The sequence below is a fragment of the Marmota monax genome, unplaced genomic scaffold (assembly GCF_021218885.2).
Source record: "Marmota monax isolate L192 unplaced genomic scaffold, Marmota_monax_Labrador192_F-V1.1 WCK01_AAM20220418_F8-fsc00001, whole genome shotgun sequence".
Lineage (NCBI taxonomy): Eukaryota > Metazoa > Chordata > Mammalia > Rodentia > Sciuridae > Marmota > Marmota monax.
The window spans coordinates 51,354,325-51,367,761 of NW_026693777.1; the positions used below are offsets into that span (position 1 = coordinate 51,354,325).

The window sequence follows — 13,437 nt, forward strand, 5'->3', positions numbered from 1 at the left end:
AGCTTTGTAATGTTTTGAACAACCGATTTTAAAAAAATCTAAATCTTTCTAAAAAAAAAAGAATAAGTTATATTCCATGTATGTATAATATGTCAAAAATACACTCTACTGCCATGTATATCTAAAAAAGAAAAAAAGAATAATTTTGTAGTAAAACAAAATTTATTTGCATTATAAAGGTTTGGAGGCTTAGAAAATGACGTCCCAGAGTGAAGGAAAGTTTCTCTCTGAACTTTTGCCCTTCTGCCTCTGACTCCTCATTCTCTCTCAAAGTAAGCCACAAAAACTGGAATTCCTCTTCTCCAAGACAAGTAAGAAAGCAGAATCCTTTTCCCCCAAAGCCATTCATAAAACCTAAAACTACTATTCTTTCTCCTACCTTTCTGTGTAGAGTTGACCATAAAGAAATTCTCCAACTTACTTTTTTTATTATAGATCAATAAGATCCCCATCCCAGAAAGTTCCTAGCCCATACCTGGGAGAAAGAAATGCTACAACTGAAGGGCCAAGAAGAATCAGATCAGACAGGCCTTGCTGGGCCTCCCCCATTTGGTCATTTTCACTAGTTCAGACCCTTTTTGCCCAATTATAGTTCTCCATGGTTCTGGCTGCTTCATTGAACCTAAATATAAAAATGAATAACTCATTCCAGGTCTCTGGGTGTTTAATATGAAGCCTCCTGCATCATGTAGGACTATGATCAAATAAAATGTGCATGTTTTTTCTCCATTAATCTATTGCCAGTTTATCTCATTAGACTCAAATATCTAAACTTCAGAAGAAAAAATTGAACTTCTCTTGGACAACTCAAGGTAAGAACAAGTGTGACATTCAATTTGGCATTAAAATTGTACCAAAACTAATATATCCCATACCTTGTGGCCCAGAACATCTTGGGGTGAGGTTTCAGCACCTGCCTTTTACTCAAGAGTCATAGGTAGTCCATATCAACTGGAACTGGTAATAGCTCCTGAACTTTGGGAGCCGCATGTAAGAGAAATTATTAACCAAGCTCTGGAGAAACTAAACACAATTCAAATTTTTTTCCTCCATTTATCCTCATAGCCTCATCCAGGTTTTATCAAGAAATCCAGAATAATGCCATTATTATCTTCCACATTTTCTGCACAGGGTCTAATTTCCTTCTTATAGTAAAGTCTATTAAAGATTTAGAATGAATACAGAAGCAAACAAATGATTTCAAATATTCAGAACCCAGTAGATCATGGATGTAACCCAGACACCTTTGCAAATACCTGACTGGGTACACAGAGGTAATGAATGTATGCTTTTTGTATTCAAAGGGAAAATGACTTGTTTGCTTCCTGCTCAGAAAATTGATATGGTAGGATGCAGTAGACATACATAAATAAGAAGTCTGTCAGTCATATGGAGGCCACAGAAGGGGAAGAGTAGTTACAAAAAAATAGTTTGCACAGGAAGCACAGCCCTCTCTGCTCCACCACAGATCCCCCCAGAATCTAAAACTCCTGAAACAACTCCTCATTGTGCCTCTGAGTTCTGCCTGACAAAGAAAGCCACTGACACCTCATAGGACCTGGGCTTTTCTAGAGCCCAGGCTACTAAAACTGATGACTCCAAGCAAGAAGAGAGGGCACTGCTGCCTAGAAGCAGGGATAGGTGTCAAATATGACCCATCAGTAAGTCCCCTGTTCCTCCCTCTACACCTTCTACCAACTGCCACCAAGGTTGCCCGAGACCATCCTTCCCACCCCTCCTCACTACTTCCCTCACCCCAGCCCCGGCCGTGGGTTGTGACTAGGGCATGTCGGCTCTTGCCCTGTGCTCCTTCCCCACAGGTCTCCCTCGCTCCAGCCTTGGCCACCTATAGACCAGCATCCACATCAACACCAGAGTTATCTTCATAAAAGGGAAATGTTGTGCCCCTGCTAAAGACCCTCCAAACACTTTCCACTGGCCTTGGGAAACAAAGATCAAATTCTAACATGACTGCTAGAACCTTCCACACCCTGATCCCTGTTCATCTTCCTAGCCTGATTCCTTATCCCTCTCCTCCACCGCCCACATGCCTCCCTGCATTTCTCAGGTCTACACTCCAGAAACATTCCATTTAGCCTCTTGCCATCTGGGAGACTTCACACATGCTCTTCCCTCTGCTTGTGTTAACCACCCAACCTATCTCTGCCCCTCTCAGCTCTCATACCCACTCATATATCACTACCTCTAGGAGGTCTTCCCTGACCTCAGATAGGAACACCCCAATGCGCTCCCATAAGCCTGAACGGCCCATTTCAGAGTCCCTATCACTCTGAATTGCCTGTTATTTTAGCTATTTCCCCATTGCTTCATATACCCAATTAGGGCAGAGACTTTATCTGTACCAGTTCTTAGCTGTAAGTCTGGTATCTAATACACGCCTGGTGCACAGGATTGCCCTATCAACACTTGCTGAATGAAAGAAGATGAAGGAATAATGTCTTGAAATTCTAAGAGGAATGGAGCAAGGGCTTCTAGATGCTAAAAGTCACTGAGCAACTATCCTTCCCAATCCCCAGATGCAAATGGTAGAATGTTAAATCTGCCTTTCCAGAGCTGGGGACTAGAAGGCTTCCTGGTCCAAGGAGGCTCCTCCCACTTACTGGCCCCCATCCTCCTGTGTGCCCCTATCTCCAGCCTAGAACCCCAAAGGATTAACAATAGGAAGATTGTTGTGGGCCAATGGAAGAGCAAATGAGCAAATCCTGGGAGAGGGAGCAAATGAGCAAATGAAGAGGAACTAGAGCTAGAAAGGAAGATTTATAAAAAGGATCGTTTTTTGAGGTAAAGCTTTCATGTGAAAATAAGGTGGGCAAAGTAAGTTCTCATCCATGAAGGACTTTCTTTGTTGTTTCTTTGTTTCCCAAAACAGTTGCAAACAAACAAAAGCCTCAACAGATATAAAATTACATAAGGAAGGAAGATGGAGAATCCTGTGGCAATGACCCTTGTATCTGGTAGCCCCATCTGGCCAGAGGGGGAAGCTCATCAGCAATTCTAGGCTAACTTGTTAGGGATTGAAAATTCTCTCTGGGGACTAAGTCAACATGTGCTATTTTCAATGGCTCAGAGTCCCTGGAGCAGAGGAAGAACAATTCTTTAAGCCAAGATGACAAAAGGAACTGTATACCCTGAGAGGGAACAAAAAGAAAGCAGGCACAAGGAATTCAACTCTCAGAAGATTGTGACAAGTCACTGGCTAACTCCTTCTTTTTTTTTCCTTGTTGGTTTGGCAGATTGGTCTGAGAGATTAGAACTGACAGATAACCAGTAGAAAAGATGGACCTAGGGCTGGGGTTGTGGCTCAGTGGTAGAGCGCTTGTCTCGCTTGTGTGAGGCACTGGGTTTGATTCTCAGCACCATAAATAAATTAATAAATAAAATAAAGGTCCACTCACAATTTTTAAAAATATAATTTTAAAAAAAGATGGACCTAAATGTATTTGTGTAATATAAAGGTAATCCAAGGGAAAATATCCATGTAACCCCTTCCCACTCTTAGTTTAGATCTTCCAGCAAGCACTTCTCATTGTAAAAACTCCGAGACAATCAAGCATAAAGCAATACCAAATCCTTTATGGTCATCTTCATGATTTTTGATTTTGTAGAAAATATTCTCTATTTCATAATTAATCAAGAGTGATAAAATAATCACTATTGGATGGATTAAATAATATTTCTGAAAATTTTTCAGAAGTTATTTCTTATTTTTGATACTATTCAACTGCTTTTTTATTCTCAGAAACGTAAAATTACAACGAAAAAGAAAGAATTGACATTCAAGCCCACGTTTCCTCTAGACCAATCTTTTCCTTAGAACAATGGCAATTCAGGAGTATTTTTATGGAGGATTCATACCAATGTATCAGATTCTAGTTTAACTTTGAGGAAGGAAATTTGTCTTTTCATTCTTGCATCTATATCACCTCACCAAAATACCCCTGCAGACACTTGTTCCATCTCTAAATGATGTCAGAGTAGAGAAACAGTCATCTTTTACTAAACTTTTGGGCCAGAAGATATCTAAGGAAATACAGTAAACAAAATGAGATAAGAAGAAAATGTTTTCAAAAAAGTAAAATCTAGCTGTAGAAGCAGGAACTTGGGATTTTGAAATTCAACCATTTACAAGTACTAAAGCAAATTATATTTACGTAAACGTTCCCCCTTTTAAAAATTGTCCCAAAGCAGAAGAAATGGGAAGAAGCTGCTAAGTAGGTAGGTCTTATCTTACTCCTGGCTTCTTCCTCTCATGCAGGCTACCAGAATGGTGGTTTCCTTGGGTTAAAGTTCTAGTAGATTTGATGTTTACATATATATGTGTATATGTGTGTATCACATATGTGATATGGTATGTATTTATGAAAAGGTATGAGAAAAATAAGAGAATGACTAACAGAAATTACAGCTAAGGGCTTTATGCATACATTCATTTTAAAATGAGATTAGTACTTTTTTAAAATCAAAAATTAAAATTCTATGAAGATTTTCTTTTCTTTACATTCCAAGTTTAGGTTTGGTCATAGAAAATAATTCTTGTAATGATAGAAACAACAAAATCAAAAGAACATCCAAATTCATAGAGGGAAAATGAAGAGTTGTTTTCAGACACCTGGAGATTGAGGTTAGACAGGCTAGTTATGCCTATGTGGGGAAGAGGGGCCTCCTGTCCTTATTATGATTTCAGATCTCTTACAGTGGAAAGTGTACACCAGGTGCAGGTGATACAATGCTTTAGCAAAGGATTAAAATGGAGAGTCCTTTTAATGACCTGAGGCTACTCAACAATCAAGTTATTAGGGATAATTCCCCCTGCTCCAATTTCATGCTCACCAAGCAACCTGCTGATAATAAGTTGCTTTCCCACAGAAGCTGCCCTACAGGGAGAGAAGGCACTAGTCATGATGAAGTGAACATTCTGGTCCTCCTGACAGTTATATTACATATTTTAAATCAATAAATTGTCATTCTTATTCATATCATCTGTCTCCTGAGCTAATATTAGTTTGCTCCAGGAAGGTAGACCTGTTTTTGGTGTGCTGTTGAATTACATTCCAAAATCTACAGGACAGATGGCCCACTCTGGCCATGGTGAGTTCACCAGGAGGACCTCAAGGGAATAGCCTGATGATCTACTCAATCAGCAATGGGATGTGGTAGTTGAAAGCCTGTTCTTTGGTGTCAAACAGCCTGATCTTGGATTCCCACTCTTTCTCCTATCTCATTACAAAACCAGGAGCAAATCTCTGTATGCCTTAGGGTCAACCTGATAGGCTATAGAGACAAAGGGCACAGAGTGTTCATTAGATATGAGATCTCAAAGGTAGCTCTTTGAATCTTTTTTGCCAAAGTAGCCACACAAATGTTAGAAAGAAAGGAGGACTGTGAGTATAATTCCTTCAAGACATATGCAGTGCAAGATAAGTGTAAAAGGGTAGTAAGGCTTTAAAAAAAAAAGAAGGAACTGAATTTGGTGTAACCCCAGCTTCTTGAGAGGGTTGCTAAGTGAGCCTGGGCAACATGGTGAGACTGCCCCAGTCCCCTGCATCTAAAAGAGAGGAGGAGAAGGAGGAAGAGAAGGAAGAGAAGGAGGAGGAGGAGGAGACTTTAAAGAGATGATACGCATTCAGTGTAGAGATGGTGTGTAAGGGGTAACCTAAGGGAGAAGAACCAGTAGAAGGAGAAAGATTGAAAAGAGTGACAGAAAGGCAAAGGAATGGGAAGAGATTGGAGAAGAAAAAGAAAATAAAGGGGCCAGGGCAGGTAAGGAAGAGACAGGAGCAGTCCAGACCAGGAGTTTGGACTGCGCATGGGGCAGATCCTTGGCTGCCCTGGGAGCCCCTCCCTCCCCTACTGAGAGTATAAGGAAGAACTGGAAGTTTCCCACCAGATGGATCCTCTACTTCCTTTGAGCTGAGGGTTCTCTTCAGAGGTCAAGGGGAAAGGGACCCAGTATGGCTCCAACCTCAATCTCTTCCCATTTCTTTGCCAACACCAATCCTGCCCTCCTCTCCTCTGGGCTCCATTCTCTACTCTGTCCTACTCACTTTCTCTGACTCTGCTTCCTCTTGCCCCTTGGAGACAAGAGAACTAGACAGGAGAAACTTTAAAGATAATAAGATTCAAATCCCAGCTCAGTTACTTTCTAGTGTTACTCTGAACAACTCAGGTACCCCTCCCAAGGCTCAATCTGAATCTATGAAATGGAGACCACAGTGTGTCCTCCAAGCTGTCGCACTGTTAATATATATGTATATACAGTTCTCTCCATAAACGTGTGTCCTCCTCCCGGTCTGCTTTTTCTCCTCCTTCAATCTCCCAGCTTCCTCTCCCCGCCTCCTAACTTTTCTTTATATTCCTCACTGTGGTGCTTCCCCGCTAAATTCCACCTTGTCTCTGAGAACCAGCTCAAGCATGGACAGGAAGAGGGCTACTGTGTGGACTGAGGTGAACCTTGAAAATCCAGCTGCTTGAGCAGTGGTAGGTACTAGGGTGGAGGGCAGGATGAGGGAGCAGGCCCCTTCTTCTCTTCTTGCTCCCTCCCGCCTTCTCTGGCCCTATCTCTGCCCCTCCCCCCCCAGGCCCCAGGTTCCCAGAGTTGAAGAGGAAAAGCTTTAGCAAGCCCACCTTAGAAACACAGCTCTAGGACCCCAGAGAAGGGAGATTCTGGTGAAGCAGAAGAATCAATGTGGGAGGTGAGGCCAGAGAGGAAGCAAGCCCAGGGTAGTCCTGCACATATTCAGCTGTGAGTATGAGTGGTGTGGACACTTGAATCATATTTGGTATCAGTGGCAGATGCCTACATCACGGTACTTGTCAACATGGTACAAAAGTAGAAGTGCAAACCATCTAAGCCAATCTGCATGTGCACGTGTGTTCATGTGGGAGTAAAAGCAAAGCCAAATATATAAATTGCTTAGCAATTATGTATAATTACCATGACTCAATAACAGATTGCTGTATTTCTGTATAAGGTATATCAGGTTAATATTGTCGTGAGTCATCCTGTCAACCTGTCGTTTTATAGTCTGTTAGGCGTGTAGTCATTACCCAGCCAGATTTTCACAGCTTTTCTTCTTGTTCATCCCTGTTCGTTTGCCTCCTTGGTCACCTAGCTTCATTTTCTCTTTCCTTCCTCCTCCTTTCCTAGCCTGCTTTACCTGCCCCCACAGGATTGAACCCAGGGGTGCTTTAACCCAGGGGAGCCACCTCCCCAATTCCAGCCCTTTTTATTTTTTATTTTGAGACAGGGTCTTACTACATTGCTTAGAGCTTGCTAAGTTGCTGGGGCTGGTTTTGAACTTTCCAAGTTGCTGCAGCTGGCTTCCTGCCTCAGCCTCCCAAATCACTGGATTACAGGCGCACACCACCATGCCCAGCCTAGCCTGCTCTTGCTGCCTTTCTTGAGCATTTTCCCCACCTTCTCCTCATCTTGTCCTTTCTCTCCCAGACATGCCTCCCCTGATTTAGTCATCTTCCTTCCCCTTCTCACTTCTCTATTTCTCCACCATCCTGGAGTCAAACCACTCAGGTTTGCGTGGTCCAGCTAACCCTTTAACCTCCAGCAAGTTCCCCCACCTTCTAGCCTGTTTTCTCATCAGTGAGTCTTGAGCATCAGAGTAGCTCATAGGATTATTAGGGAAACAAAATCAGACCATACCTGTAAAGAAATTAGCACAATACTTCCTGCCTCAAAGTTAAGTCTCATTTAAGGAAAGCTACTATTGTTTTTATTTTTCTTAAATGTGTTTTCTAAACTCTCCACGTGTAGAAAAACACTTATCCAATTTGAGAGCCATCTCCTAGTGATGCTCAAATAATCAGACATTCATCAGGTGTCTACTCTGTGTCTAACCTGGGCTGGGCATGAGGAAGGCAAAGACGCATTCCCTATCCTTCAGAAGGCCACAGTCCAGGGACGAGAACAGACACACAGAGCATTAGAACAGGAGTGCAGGGCTGTGGTAGGAGGCATGGAGAACCATGGAGGCAGAATGAAGGGAGTCACCCAGCCTGCTCTACAAAGTCAGCTAATACCTCACACATGGCAAGTCTGAGCTGAGTCCTCTTGAAAGGAAGAGTTTGTTGAATAAAACAAGGTAAGGACAGGCAAAACGAACAGACTGTGGAAAGACTAAGTGTTGTGAAAGGAAGGTGAGCAGTAACAGTGGTCGCAACAGGTCACAGGGATTTAGGTGGAGTATGATGTAGCAAAGTAGATGAGAGCTGGATCCTGAGTGACATCACTGTCACCACGGTCTTCCCCATCACCATGCATTGAGTGCTTGACCCTCTGCCAAGTACCAGCATGTATCATCTCATTCAGTCATCACCAAAGCTCTGTAGATAGGGACCATCATGAGGAGACATAGAGCATTGCTGCGGCCAAGGTCTTTTATCGGTCCTGCAGGATAGTGTGATTAGAATCCAGCCCCTCTTGTCCTTCATCATTGCTCCCTGTGTCTCTCTATGCTAGTCCATGCCGTCTGAGTTTTTAGATTACTCTCACAGCATGGGCTGGCATGGAAAGAGATTTGGAATCAATGACAACAGGCAACTGAAGCCGCATTCTAGACATGGCTCTGCAGTTGAATCACCAGACTTTACAAGTGGTCCATATGTTGAGGTGCAGAACAAGGAGAGATATGGGGTTATTGTTAGGTTTTTTCCTTGGACACTGAGAGGACAGAGGTACCGTTAATTAAAACGACAAATGTAGCAAAGGAGGATGGAGGAGAAGAGGGAGGGGCAGGAGCAGGAACTGGGATAGGAGAATAATGAATCTATTCAATCCCATTGGTCCTGGAATGGTTCTTGATCACTGAAGACATCTTCAGCACTAATGATAAAAGACAAATTTGTAGACTTGGAATCATCCACCCATAAAGTGCTGAAGTCATGGGGAATGAATGATCTCATTCAGGAAGAACAAGAATGAAGAGAGGAGAGTGGGTGAGGATAAGTCAATAAAAGAATAAGGACAGAGCCCTAGGGAATCTCTTGGGCTCAAGAAGAGTCAGAGAAGGAGCTACTGAGATGAAATGCTTTGGCCTACCCACAGCCCCCTACTCCCCTAGGCATCCACACTGTGCCCAGCACAGAGTAGGGGTTCAATCAACTTCAGGTGAGTAAACCAAAGAAGAGAGGAAGAAAAGGTAGACTCAAAGCAAGGAAGAAACATTTCCAAAAGTATAGCAGTCAATAACGTTTGATATTTATTTAGAAATGTATTGATATTTAAAGCACTCATTACTACTAAGAAGTTATGTTTTTCTTTGAGATCTTTGCATTAAAAAACCCTCAAAACCACCTTCTAATTTTTATACATGCCATGCCACCAGCATCTAGAACATACACATTAAACATTCTATTTCTGCCGGGCATGGTGGCACACACCTGTAACTCCAGCTACTCGGGAGGCTGAGGAGAGAGATCACAAGTTTGAGGTCAGTCTCAGCAACTTAGAAAACTTTATTTTGAGACAAGTTCAGAGCATTGACAAGGTCTCAAAACAAAGTTTAGAAAGGGCTGGGATGTAGCTCAATGGTAGAGAGCTTGTCTAGCAAGCACGGGATCCTGGGTTTAATCCCTGGTACTGCAAAAAGGAGAAGAAGTCAAATTTTCTTTTAAATAGTTAAGCTTTTTTCTTACTAAAATTATTTCCAATTAGCCATCTGTCAACAACAGCAATAACAACAAAAAAATCCCCAGGCACAGAAAAGAAGATCACTTGGTCCTTCTATTTAAAGATTCATATATGATAGGACAAATCACTGAGTTTTAATCTTAGAGAAAAGGGCCAGCACAGAACAACCCCTGAGGTTCATGGGCACAGGTGTTGCTCATCCCACACAAAATCCTATATTTCCTCATCCCTTCCTAATAAGCCTTCAGCCCCCAATTAACAGTTCTCTCCAGTTTCCCTTTTTTTTTTTCAAACAGCTGATCATTTGAACCAGAGACCTGCAACACTTTCATGTCTATCAATAAAACAGCCTATAAGGGGGCTGGGGATGTGGCTCAAGTGGTAGCGCGCTTGCCTGGCATGCGTGCGGCCCGGGTTCGATCCTCAGCACCACATACAAACAAAGATGTTGTGTCCGCCGAAAATTAAAAATAAATAAATATATTAAAAAAAACAGCCTATAAGGATCATTTCTTCTATTCAGAAATATCTCAGCACTGAAAAGTTAACCCTCAAGCTTCAGAGGGATGGACCAGTGCAAACTGTCACATCTGAGCCTCGAATTCATCATCAAATAAAAGAGTATCTAGAATAGGCTCTCTAGATAAAATCTTACGGGGGTGGAGGGGAGGAACTACCAAAGGAAATGACAAAGACCCACACATCAAAAAGAAAGGGACATTCATGCTACCCCCCCTGGCTTATTTATAGGCTAACATAATAAAAATCTGAATTTCAAGTGAAGAAAACGTCAAATCTCCCATCCCTAAATTCTCTCAAAGGAATTTTTTCAGTAAGAGGAAAATAATACAGAATATTTGCTAAATCTCAACCACAGATAAAAAAAACAGCAAAATGAAATACTCATCCGGAAGAAATGAACAGAAAGTTCCCAAGGAGCAGAGCCAAATAAATGCCCACTTGATCTCACCAACTCACCTCAACCTGGGAAGCTCTCCCAGCAGCGCAGAAAATCACACGAGGATCCGACCCACAACCATATTGAAGAGAAAAGCAAGGCTATACTGCAAGAAACAAACTAGATCTCTAGAGGGCATTCTTGAAAACCTGAGATCAACTCCCGGAAAAATGGTCTTGACCACTTACCGCTACCGGAAGCTACTAGGTAGCAGCCAGATTCAGCCTCTCACCAGAAAAAAAAAAAAAAAAAGCAAGTGGCTGCAAGTGAGGAAGTGGGGGAGAAGAACACTCCTAGGAATAGGTTAGAGAAAAGCCTGTCCTCCAGCTGCCTGCTACTGCTGCCAGGACAGAACTGGTTAATATTGGAGAAACAAAAGGAAACTCCCAAGAGGCTGGCTTCCTCTGTGAGAGTCAAGAATTCAGAAGGGTGAAAGTGAACAAAGGAAGGGACACCAGCTAGCATCTACTTACCAAGCCTCCACCGCCCTCCACCGATAAGCGAAGAAGAGTCCTTTGGAGTTCCCACCTGTTACCAGAGATGAAAGACTTAGCAGTGAGGTATTTTGTTTTGTTTTTGTTTTTAATCATCACAAGGGGAGTTCAGCTCTCCTACAGATGAAAGCCAAGCACACATGAGCAACATTGAAGATGCAAAGAAATGACACTTCTTCTTTCCCAACATCCTTAATTTCAACGCACAGGAAGCAAGCATTAACCCTGAGGATACCAAAGAACAAATGCTCATAAGAAATAGATTTGAACTTTTTTTTTTTAGTTTGGAATAGAATTGAGGGATTCTGGCTCAAAAGGTGGGATAAGATAAAAACAAAATATTTTGGTTTGTGTCTATTTTTAAAAGGAAGGTTATGGCTCCTTTTAAATATTCCTGAAGTCATTTAGGGATTTTCCAGCTGTTGCATCAGATCTGCCAGTTCAGCATTGAAATAAGTATGTTTTAATCATGTCTCTATAACCAGAGCAGGCTGATCCCCTGTGCCTCGTCAACACTGCTCTCCTGGAACATCCTCGTAATGGGCCCTAAGTTTTTCACAGAGCCAGATAGACAGAAACAGGGGCCTTTCCCTCCCCAACCTAGAAACTACAGACTTCTGGAAACAAGAGTGATGACTTTCTCCCTTATGTGATAGAGGACCAAGAACAGCTTAGAGAAGGATGCAATCATCTCTTTAAAGTATTTAAAATAAAAACATCTTTAAATAAAAAAAGACTTAAGCATAGCCTCTAAACAATTTTTAAACCCATCATATTGACAAATATTGTAAGTCTGGTAATCCTCTTTGTTGAAGAAGATATAAGAAAACCTACACCTTCTCTTATATTCTTATTGAAATATAAATTGGTAAAATACTTTAAAAGGAAACTAATGCCTATGAAATCTAAAAATATATATGGTTCCATTTTTTAGAGATTTACCTTACAGATAATCATACACATGTGCAAATGTGTTGGCAAATATGTTCATTATAGATGTATGTGACAACAAAAGAAAAAAAAAACTAACTAAAATTGACCTAAATATAGGGAACTGCCTAAATAAGTTAAGGTACTGTCATACAAAGGAGTTCTATGCACTCATCAAAAGTTATAAACCAGGCATGATGGTGCACACCTGTAGTCCTAGCTACTTAGGACACTGAAGCAGGATTATCACTTAGTTCCAGGAGCTTGAGGTCCACCTGGGGAACAGAGCAAGGCCCTGACTCAAAAGAAAAAAAAAAGAGAGGATAGAATTGGAATGAAGACTCAGATCATCTGGGTTCAGCTCTGGCTCCACTGGTAACTGAGTAGGTGACACTGGGAAAGTTCCTAAACCTCTCTGGGCCTCAAATTTCTCATCTGCAAAAAAGTCAATAATAATATTACTTACCTTATAGGATTGTTGCAACTGAAACAGTGGCTGGAACATAGTAGATACTCAATAAATATTAGCTATTAAAACTAAAAGAGAGCCAGGCGTGGTGGTACACACCGATAATCCCAGAGGTTCAGGAGGCTGAGGCAGGAGGATAGGAAGTTCAAAGCCAGCCTCAGCAAAAGCAAGATGCTGGGGCTGGGGATGTGGCTCAAGTGGTAGCGTGCTCACCTGGCATGCATGCGGCCCGGGTTCGATCCTCAGCACTACATACAAACAAAGATGTTGTGTCTGCCGAAAACTGAAAAATAAATATTAAAATTCTCTCTCCTTCTCTCTCTCTTTAAAAAAAAATCAACAAGATGCTAAACAACTCAGTGAGACCCTGTCTCTAAATTTAAAAAATACAAAAAAAAAAAAAATAGAGCTGGGGATGTGGCTCAGTGGTCAAGTGCCCCTGAGTTCAATCCCTGATATCCCCCCCAAAAAAATAAATAAAGGCCCTAAGGCCTTAGTTATTCATGCACTAACTGGTCTGAACTGATTTAATCATGTTTTTTTCCTAACCAAAAACACTGAAAGAATGAGAAATCTTAATGGGAGAAGACAGGCTAGAAAGACAGAAGACATTCCTACCATGGCACCCAGAACTCCTATCTCATGTTTGTCTCATGCACAGAACTGATTTTAGTGCATGCACAGGTGTGCAAGAGGGAAAGAGAAATCCAGCAGTGATCACTTATCACTTCAAAATACTCATTTTGGAATGCAAGTGTCTTGCCATTTGAATACCCTCTTCCAGGTACAACTTCAGATATTATAAAAAATAATTTTATGGTGTCATAAATTATGTACTGAAAGTCACAGAACACCAGATTTATTTGTGTCATCCCTGAAAGTCCCAAATCTCTTTATCCACCTCTGGAATGTAACATTACAG

General features: G+C 41.6%; 1 protein-coding gene across 3 annotated transcripts in view; it reads right to left on the reverse strand.

Moving 5' to 3' along the window:
* The window catches only part of Atp8b4 (ATPase phospholipid transporting 8B4 (putative)), a 246,490-nt gene extending 235,201 nt beyond the window's left edge, over positions 1-11,289 (reverse strand). Inside the window, exon 1 of one of the 3 annotated variants that reach the window (XM_058584792.1) lies at positions 11,096-11,289. The gene's annotated coding sequence lies outside the window, so the exon portion shown is untranslated. Of the gene's footprint in view, positions 1-10,642; positions 11,043-11,095 lie in introns of those variants that run through there. The other 2 variants (XM_046460874.2, XM_046460873.2) reach the window with 2 other exon arrangements.
* Positions 11,290-13,437: the final 2,148 nt, after the last annotated feature.